The sequence below is a fragment of the Calidris pugnax genome, unplaced genomic scaffold, assembly GCF_001431845.1.
Source record: "Calidris pugnax isolate Ruff unplaced genomic scaffold, ASM143184v1 scaffold54, whole genome shotgun sequence".
Taxonomy (NCBI): Eukaryota; Metazoa; Chordata; class Aves; order Charadriiformes; family Scolopacidae; genus Calidris; species Calidris pugnax.
Genome location: NW_015090864.1, coordinates 14,960,605 through 14,969,304, shown reverse-complemented (window position 1 = coordinate 14,969,304; position 8,700 = coordinate 14,960,605). Strand labels below are relative to the sequence as shown.

Genomic DNA, 8,700 nt, shown 5'->3' with positions numbered 1-8,700 from the left:
GGAGGGCCTCCTGGAGCTCGCCGGGGCCGGGCTGGGGAAGGCGCCCACCTCCGCGCGGCGCTACCGCCGGGAGCCGCTGCCCCGCTGCCTCCTCCTCCTTCCCGGCCGCCGCCCGGCTGCTGGCCCGGGGGGAGGGAGCGGACGCAGCCGCGCCCCGCAGCCGTCCCCGGCGCCGCCCGCCCCCCCGCCCCACCAGCCCCGGGCCGCGGCCCCCCCACCGCCGCGGGGGGGAAGGGAACTTACACGCGCGCCCCTCTGCGTGCCTGCGTCACGCCTCCGCCACGTCACGGCGACGGCGCGGTGTGGCGTCACGCCCCGCGGGAAGTCCGTGTGGCGTGTGGGCGGCCTCCCCCCCCCCATCCCAGCGCAGTGCGCAGGCGCAGCGTCGGGGGTGGGGATGGCGGGCAGGGAGCGGGGTTTCAGGGGTGGATAAAGGAGTTTGGAAAGAGCAGGAGCTGCTCTGGGAAATGGGGATGAGGGGCCTGCGAGCAGCGGGTCAGAAGGGAGCACAACTGGCTGAAGGCGAGCCAGCATGTGCCCAGGTGGCCAGCAGCATCCTGGCCTGTATTAGGAACGGTGTGGCCAGCAGGACTAGGGGGAGATGGTCCCCCTGTACTGGGCACTGGTGAGGCCTTACCTTGAGTGCTGTGTCCAGTTTTGGGCCCCTCACTCCAACAAAGACATCGAGGTGCTGGAGCGTGTCCAGAGAAGCAGTGCAGCTGGTGAGGGGTCTGGAGCACAAGTCGTGTGAGGAGAAGCTAAGGGTGTTCAGCCTGGAGAGAAGGAGGCTGAGGGGAGAACCTATCACTCGTTACAACTACCTGAAAAGGATGTCGTAGCAAGGTGGGAATTGGTCTCTTCTCCCCGATAACAACTGATGGGATGAGAGGAAACGGCCTCAAGTTATGTCATGGGAGTTTTAGGTTGAATATTAGGAAAAGTGTCTTCACTGAAAGGGTCGTCAAGCACCGGAGCAGGCTGCCCAAGCGGTTGAGTCACCATCCCTGGAGGTGTTTAAAAGACGTGTAGACACGGTGCTGAGGGACGTGGTTTAGTGGTAAACTTGGCAGTGTTAGGTTAACGGTTGGACTTGATGACCTTGAGGGTCGTTTCCAACCTAAATGATTCTATGAAAGAGGAAAAGTGAAAATTTGACAGAAATAGAGTAATACGGGATTTAAGGGAAAGCTGAATGGAGAAGCACGTTGTGAAGGAGGGAGATGAGAAGGTGCAGAGGAAGGGAAGTGTAGAAGACATAAGTGAGAAAAGAGAAGGGAACCATAACATTCAAAAAAAAAAAGAACCTTTTTTTTTTCCTTCTAACCATCCTGAAAACTACTTTTTCCCATGTAGCCAAAAAATAAAAAGGAATTAAAAGTTTAGGCTCTTTTTTAACTCAGATTTCAGAAAATACATGTGAATTAGAATTAGTTATTTTAAACATAAACACAATCTTATGGATACAGTAACTTCATTTTGGCAAATGAAATGTGAGGGGATAGGACAGGCAGAGTGGCTCAAAGTCATTTCAGAAGCAAGGTACGTTTATGATAACGGTGCTGTCCTTCAGTCGCGTGTTCCACTTGGAGGCTCTGTAACTGAAATAACTGTTCCTGTGCTTCAGAATACTTCATTTAAAAGTCATTTACAATTTCAGCAGGAACTGAAGTTTAAAAATAAACATACTTATTCTTCACCTTTTTGTGCCTATTAAAGCTGAAGCGTTTTGCAGTTACAGAATCTATAAAATGCAATGAGTTTGAAGGTGAATCCTCCAAGAGTTCTTAAATTACAATTCCTTTTGAAGTCATACGAGTCTTAGTTGTTGCTTAAGCAAAACCATTACTATATTCAGTATGTGTACTGCCTTTCTGAACCACAAACGAGGCATAATTAGCATACAATGGTTCTTGATATATTACATGCCACTTGGAGAGACACAAAATATTCATTCTGATGTGCCAATGTGTTTCTGCCTTTACCAGCTATTAGTTTCCATTTTAAAGCATAATAAAATACTATGATGGATTTGTCTGTTGCAAGTGAAAAAGAAAAGAGATCTGATGACAGTATAAACTTCCATTATAGACTGTTTTCAGTATTCACAGAAAAGATCAGTTATTTCTAATGGAGAGTATATTAATTTTCCTAAAACCTCATTCATGATAAACTATAGAAACTGTAGCAGCTGAAATGAATGTCAGTCTGGAATATCAAGTTTTAAAACAGTACTGGAAAAATAATTCATTGTAACTTGTTGAAGATAATATTTTGTTTGGGGTAGCACGTCAGCATCGTAGGTGGTGATATTCTGAAGTACTGTTTCCTGAATACTTTATGGAAAAGTGTATCAGTGATCTCAGTTCTATTTTACAGGCTTCTGTGAATGAGTTTTCCTTAACACAATGTGATAGAATGAGTTTATAGTTAGAATTAAAAGTGAACGGAACTTAGTAACCAATGAACAATCAATACAATAGAAAAAATAGCAAGCTATGATACCTGATGAAGATGTTAATTTCTCTTTTTACAGCCTACAATGGACAAAGAGATACTGTTTTTAAGATTGCATTGGCAATGTTTTAAAATAAATATTACATGGAGAACATTCTTCCTCTGTTGTCTGTAGATTATAAGAGTGGTAGCGGACTATCACATAGAATAAACTGAAGAGTATACCTACATGATTAAGAATTTTATGATGTACAGTATTTACATGCACTATTTACAAGAGTATTATTATTTTGGGGTAATAAACTGGCTAAAAATATTTCATAGTCTTAAAGCTCACGTTAATTTTTTCAGATCTGGCAATGTAGTATATTTTTGCAGTTAAGTCAATAGAGATGTTTGCACAGTAGTGCATTTGCCATATATCAGCACAAGTGGAAGTGCCAATACATTGTAATAAAGGGGAGAACCGCTGTCTTACGTGGTGCTTTGAACTGAAGCCTTTGGGAGGAGAGCAGCTTGAACAGACCGCTGTAATTCTTCCCTCCCTCCCATAATTTGTGACGTTTTAGAATGTTAATTGTTAGTCTGCTGTTCTCTCTTACACTACATGGAGGAATTTTACATCACATTTAGAGACAATCCGCCCACATGCATAGTACTAGTTTGGATTCAACCAGGTGGAGAATTGTTTAAGTTAGTTTTGGTTTAGATAGTGAAGTTTGGAGTGCTACAGCAGCCTATGTGTTTTTAAAGATGATTAAGGTATTTAAATTCAATGTGCTAGAGCACAGACTCGAAGAGTTTGAGGAACTTTCAAAACACCGAACACAAGCTTTAAAAAACCCCTAAGTACCAGACTTCTCCTGCTTCCCACAGATTAGGCCTCCTGCTGGCTATTTGTACCTGTTAAATATATAAGACGGTTAGGCTTTATAATGTCTACACTTCACTGCTTTGAAACAGCAGTGATAATTCTGACTTAAATATTGTGAAGATACATTAATAAATATGAGGAAAACTCTTTGAAGTTGAAAAATATAATGAGGTTTAAGTATATTCCTTTTTGTTATCATTAACCTGTCAAACCTTTAAATGTTGAAACACTGTTCTTGGGAAAAAAAAAAAGCAGAAATGCCAATTAAGATAATAAAGAAGCCAAGATCCAGATCAACTAAGCAGAACAAGCAAGTAAAATAAATATGGAGAAAAAATCCAAGGAGCAGAGCAGATCTGAAAAGCTACAACTCAGAAAAATGAGAAGAAAATCTCAAACAAATGCTGCCAGCAACTGGAAGGACAGTTAGTGTGTTACTAAGAAACACCTTTGCATAAAATTCAGATTTCATGAGTGTTAATGTGTCAGAGAAGTCTGGGAAGCAATTTGTCTCCTAAAGTCTCAAATGTATCAACCATGCCCTGTAAGTTCCTGTTCTCCTCTGACAAAGAGGGAACTACCTCAAATAGATGAATCCCACCTCTTCAGAGTTCAGGTACCTCCAGCTTTGGAGGATGGCTTAATTAACGTTTTCAGATAACAATTTTGATCTAATCTTAAGATTAGACAGATTTCAATCTAATCTTAAAACATGGAGTGAGCAGAGGTCCATAAGCGAGGTGGATGACAGACTTCAGTCTGCTGAAGTGGGAGAAAATAGACTTGCAAGAGTAGGAAGGAGGAGGAAGGATCAAACTCAGGGACAGCAAGCAGAATAATGTTGCACACAAGAACACATCCCATTCCAAATCCTGGAATGGATACAAGGTGCTGAGTTTCCGTATTTCCCTTTACAATAACATATATTTGCAGACTGAAGGTCAAAACCATATAACTGCATTTGCACAGAAGATGAGAATCCATCATCGCTAGTAGTTAGCCCAGTAGCCAAAACGACAGAGGTCTGTATGGTGGATCACCCACCCAACCATAAAGAGAAAGCAAACACATGGTAATCGCTCACTTAGTGAACCTTCTGTTCTGTGTTTTTTAAAAAAAAGGTGGACACACATAACTAAGAACTGTATCATCCTGCATAAGCACACAGAAGTCAAAATAACACTGGTTGGCATTTCCTAACTTCTCAGGATGTGATTTCTCAACCTCCTAATATTCTTTCAATGTAGCTTTTGTGTTGTGATATGTGGAAGGCCAGAATTTATATCCATTATTATTGCTTCATAGAAGAGAGTAGGAACATATTTTAAGTATTTATTATCCTTCTTTTGAGGTGACACTTTCAAAAGCTTCTAAGAAATCATAAAGTAAGAAAAATCTCTCTTTGAACTGATTTTGTACCATCTTAGGATGACTGATTTTTCAAAGACAGGAATAGATTTCAGCAACATGAAAGGTTTGACTGGTGATGCCAAATAAAAATTATTAAAAAAAAAAAACAAGCTGCGTGTTCTAAAGTTTTCATTTAATGCCCAACAAGTTGATCTCTGTCCTTCAAGGTAATAAAATACTGTGACAAGCCAAGAACACATAGTTCTTGTCTCTTTTTTTTGTTTTTCTTAATGAGAAGCCAAGGAAACCCACGTGACTGAGAGGAAAGTTGCAGGCTTGCAAGCAGGAAGAAGTAAACTCACTTTTCTCAGCCTCGCAAGATATTTTTTACTACTACTGTGGACTAAAAAGCCTCTACAAAGAACTATAGCAATGGGAAGCAAAAAAAAAAAAAAGCAGAAGGTTTTGGAAATGGGAATATATAAGAGATATAAGTACATAAATAAAAATATTTTTTAAATGGGAGGATAGAAAAAAATGAAATGATACTTAAAAATACGGGATAAATAAGCTTTTGCAAACAGAATAAAGAGGGGGAAAGGGAAACTGAAAAAAGTGCAAGTTTGAATAGGAAGGGCAGAAATGAATGATTCAGAAGTAGTGAAGAGATTGTTTTGTATTCATGTGGAAAGAAATTTCCATAAAGGTTGGACAACTTAGAAGTAACAAAAGGTTTATAAAAATAGCTATTCCTAAAAAGCAGTTAAGGAAACATTTGAAAAATGTGCAGAGTTGTAAGTCCATCAGCCAGCCCAGCTGCTACGCATCCTAGGGGATAAAAGGTATTTGCTACAAAACTTCCTGTAGCACTGTTGCGGAAGCCTGAAAAGAGGGACAAATACTAGAAGACCAAAAAAATTCAAATATGGCCTCTTTTTCCAAAGAAAACCTGGAATGCCTTTTGTAACTGAAATCCAGGAAATAATATTTTACCACTATATATACTATTCTAGAAATGCAGTATAGTAATAGATGATGCTGTGCTTCAGAGACTGAAGGATTAAATTATTTTTGCTTAGAGTTTTGAGTTAGTTCATGAAGCTGTTACACTGATGATGAAGAGATGCTTCATAAAAACAAACCTTTGAATGGTGATTACAGCTCACAGAGAGACCCTGCGGAGCAGTGGCTGGAGCAGGAGTCCTGCAGCGAGAGCCCTCACCTGAGGATCCCTGGAGGGGATACACTACTAGCCTTCTGGAGGGCTTAATACACGTTCTCATAAAAATCTTCATTTGCATGTGTTTTTTGCAATACGCCTGTGCTCTGATGCAAGGATGTGTGTCTCTCAGTTCCATAATACCAAAGGCTTGCTCTTTAAGTCTTCACGTCTTGCTGGTGATTGTCCCAGCATACAGTTTGCATGGGACCGACTGGGAGCGCAAAGGTGGCAAACACACAGCACCATCTAGCAGGAATGCAGAGCTAAGGGTGAGAGAATTTCTCTTGAATCACAAGATAAACCAATGGTTTTAATGAACATTGCAGTCTCCTGCGTTGCTCTGGGACTTGTTTTACATCGTCCTATAGGTGTGGGAACGGGATGTGCGGGAGACTGGACTGCAAAGAATTTTCTTCATTTTAACCTCAAGAAATTTAAAGTAGTTCTTTAATACCTCTTAAACCAGTTCTTGCTTAGTATTTCCTTTCTTTCATTTTAAAGAAATAATTCAAATACTTTCTCTGTACGATACCCAATGAGCAAGAAAACGATATTCTCCTTTTCTGGTGAGGCACTGAGGCGAGGAAGCCTTAATGTTATTGCAAGGTTTCTCGGAGGACCCCAGCCAATCTGTTCTGCCCAGACTGTTAAATAAGATGGAGGCTCCTCTCAGAGGCAACCCAGATAGGAAAAGGATCCTGGTATGGAAAAGCTGAGTGTCACTGAGCCATTGGCAGTCTTCTCTGGAAAGTTTGGGGTGTTTTTTTTTTCCTGTTTGCTCTATATAATATATATTTAAAGTTGTGTTTGTTGTTGTTTTCATTTACCATTACTGGCAATCTGTAATTTCTGCATCCCTTGTCTTCAGTGTACTTCACTGCATAGGAGAGTTATAAATACATCTAAATTTATTTGGTCAGCTTCTGTGTTTATACAGTTCCCACTGAAGTGAGGTCACTGAACTAGAGAACTGACTCTCGGGCTGGTTCTCAAACCCCTGTAGCATCACGCTGTCATTCTTGGCACGTGAAGCGTGACCTCTTGTCCCACACTGGCCAGGCGTATTACCAAGAGGTTTTATCATAGTCATTTACTCCATATTTAATTAGTAATTTATTTTTTTTTCACAGCAGTGCGTCTACATGGCAGTTTCATTTTTCGTTACCAAGAATAACGTTATGGCCTCCAAATAGAAGTGAGAAATCAAAGGTCCTCATAAATGCTTGTATTTCTGGAAAAATATAACATGGAATAAAAACCTGAAAATTATACTCGGATTTTATGTACTCATATTCCCCAACTGAATTAAAAAACCATGGGAACCAGCTTCGGTCACTATGAAGTATCATGTGCTGAGACCTCATCACATCGACACATCACCAGCTAAGTTTAGAGTAAACTTCTGGATGCAATCAAGTGACCCATGGCCTTGGCAAAGATGTGACTTGCAGTCTCATGGGGAAATAATTTCTGGCTCTTAAATTAAGACAAGGCTGAAGGAATTAAGCCCTGCGAGTTCTACGGTTAAAACGCAGAAATCCTGGTTTGATTTGAATGGTGACCTTCTCTGTTGCTAGCAGGTATGTGTGTAAGAGTTAGTGAGGCAGAGATCTCCTGCTATTTTGCCCTTAATGTGGAAAAATCAATCACCCTTTTTAAATGGCAGACTTCGGATAAAACACGCAGTGCCTCAGTGGCTGTGAAAAGGCTCTCTTTTCCAAGACTTTGATAAGAAAAGGAAGTTAAACAGAATTTTAACCTTTTTTTGTGAGTACATTTGAAGTGACTGAAGAGCTGATTTTCATTTGCATCAAGGCTTCTGCATTAAGCTTAAAGAACCTTAAATGAGCATAAGCTGTAATTAGGACCTAGTCCCCTGTCTCTCCTAGCTTAAGGTATGTAACGACTCTGAATCTTTAATGTCTATAGATGCAGCTCCAGGGGAGAACCTCTAATGTCCGGAGATTCAGCTCTAGGGAATACTGACAGCCTGGCAACAGCCCAGAAACACGATTAAACAAAAGCCTGTCCTCTGAAACCCCCAGAAAATCTGTATGTTTAAAAGCATTCAGAATTTATACTTGCTCTTTTCAGGATTAATGTCATACATATATATGAAACCAACTATTACAATTTTTAATCAGTGGTGGAGAAGCCTAATAACCTTCATAGTTTATTATCTAAGTATTTTACGTAGTTGACACATTTACTATTATTTTTTTATATGTATTATTTGTACATAGGTATATTTAAAAGGTGTTAGTGAATAAGTTCCACCAAGAAAAAGCTTGAGCTGTACTTTAAATGAGCAAAAAATGTTTTACTTATTAATATAGCCCTAATTTCAGAAATTGTGCATGTGAAAATGATCTAGTGCTCATATAGTACATTGGGATCCTGAAATAGAAGAGTTACACTAACACCAAACGTGATGTTAGCTTTAAAACCATGAACAGTATGTTCTTAAAAGAATAGCATAAGTCAAGGGCCTGTTCCAATAGTCTTAAAATTCCTGAACCTTGATTTCCTATACGTTTGTCCACCTCAGTCCCATTCAGCAGCATCCTGATGCTTACAGTTTTGCAAGGGGCACTGCTACTACAGCTGGAATGGTCTGAGCTTGCTGGCACATCAACCAAACACTGCCATCTGAAATATGTCACAATTTATGCCCAGTAGTCCCCCAGATGGGCACTATTTTAGCTCACTGCTCTCCCCTACCTGCTTATTGCCACAAAACCAGTAAGAATATAGTTGTCTTTTCAGACTCCATCTCTTTCAGATATAGATGAAGTTTCTC

The 8,700-nt window shown here is 40.5% G+C and overlaps 1 protein-coding gene across 4 annotated transcripts in view; it reads right to left on the bottom strand.

The window, feature by feature from the left end:
- Nucleotides 1-306, bottom strand: part of ZNF438 (zinc finger protein 438) — a 54,543-nt gene extending 54,237 nt beyond the window's left edge. For 3 of the 4 annotated variants that reach the window (XM_014945145.1, XM_014945147.1, XM_014945148.1), the window contains exon 1: nucleotides 244-306. The gene's annotated coding sequence lies outside the window, so the exon portion shown is untranslated. Of the gene's footprint in view, nucleotides 1-48; nucleotides 134-243 lie in introns of those variants that run through there. The other variant, XM_014945146.1, reaches the window with a different exon arrangement.
- Nucleotides 307-8,700: the final 8,394 nt, after the last annotated feature.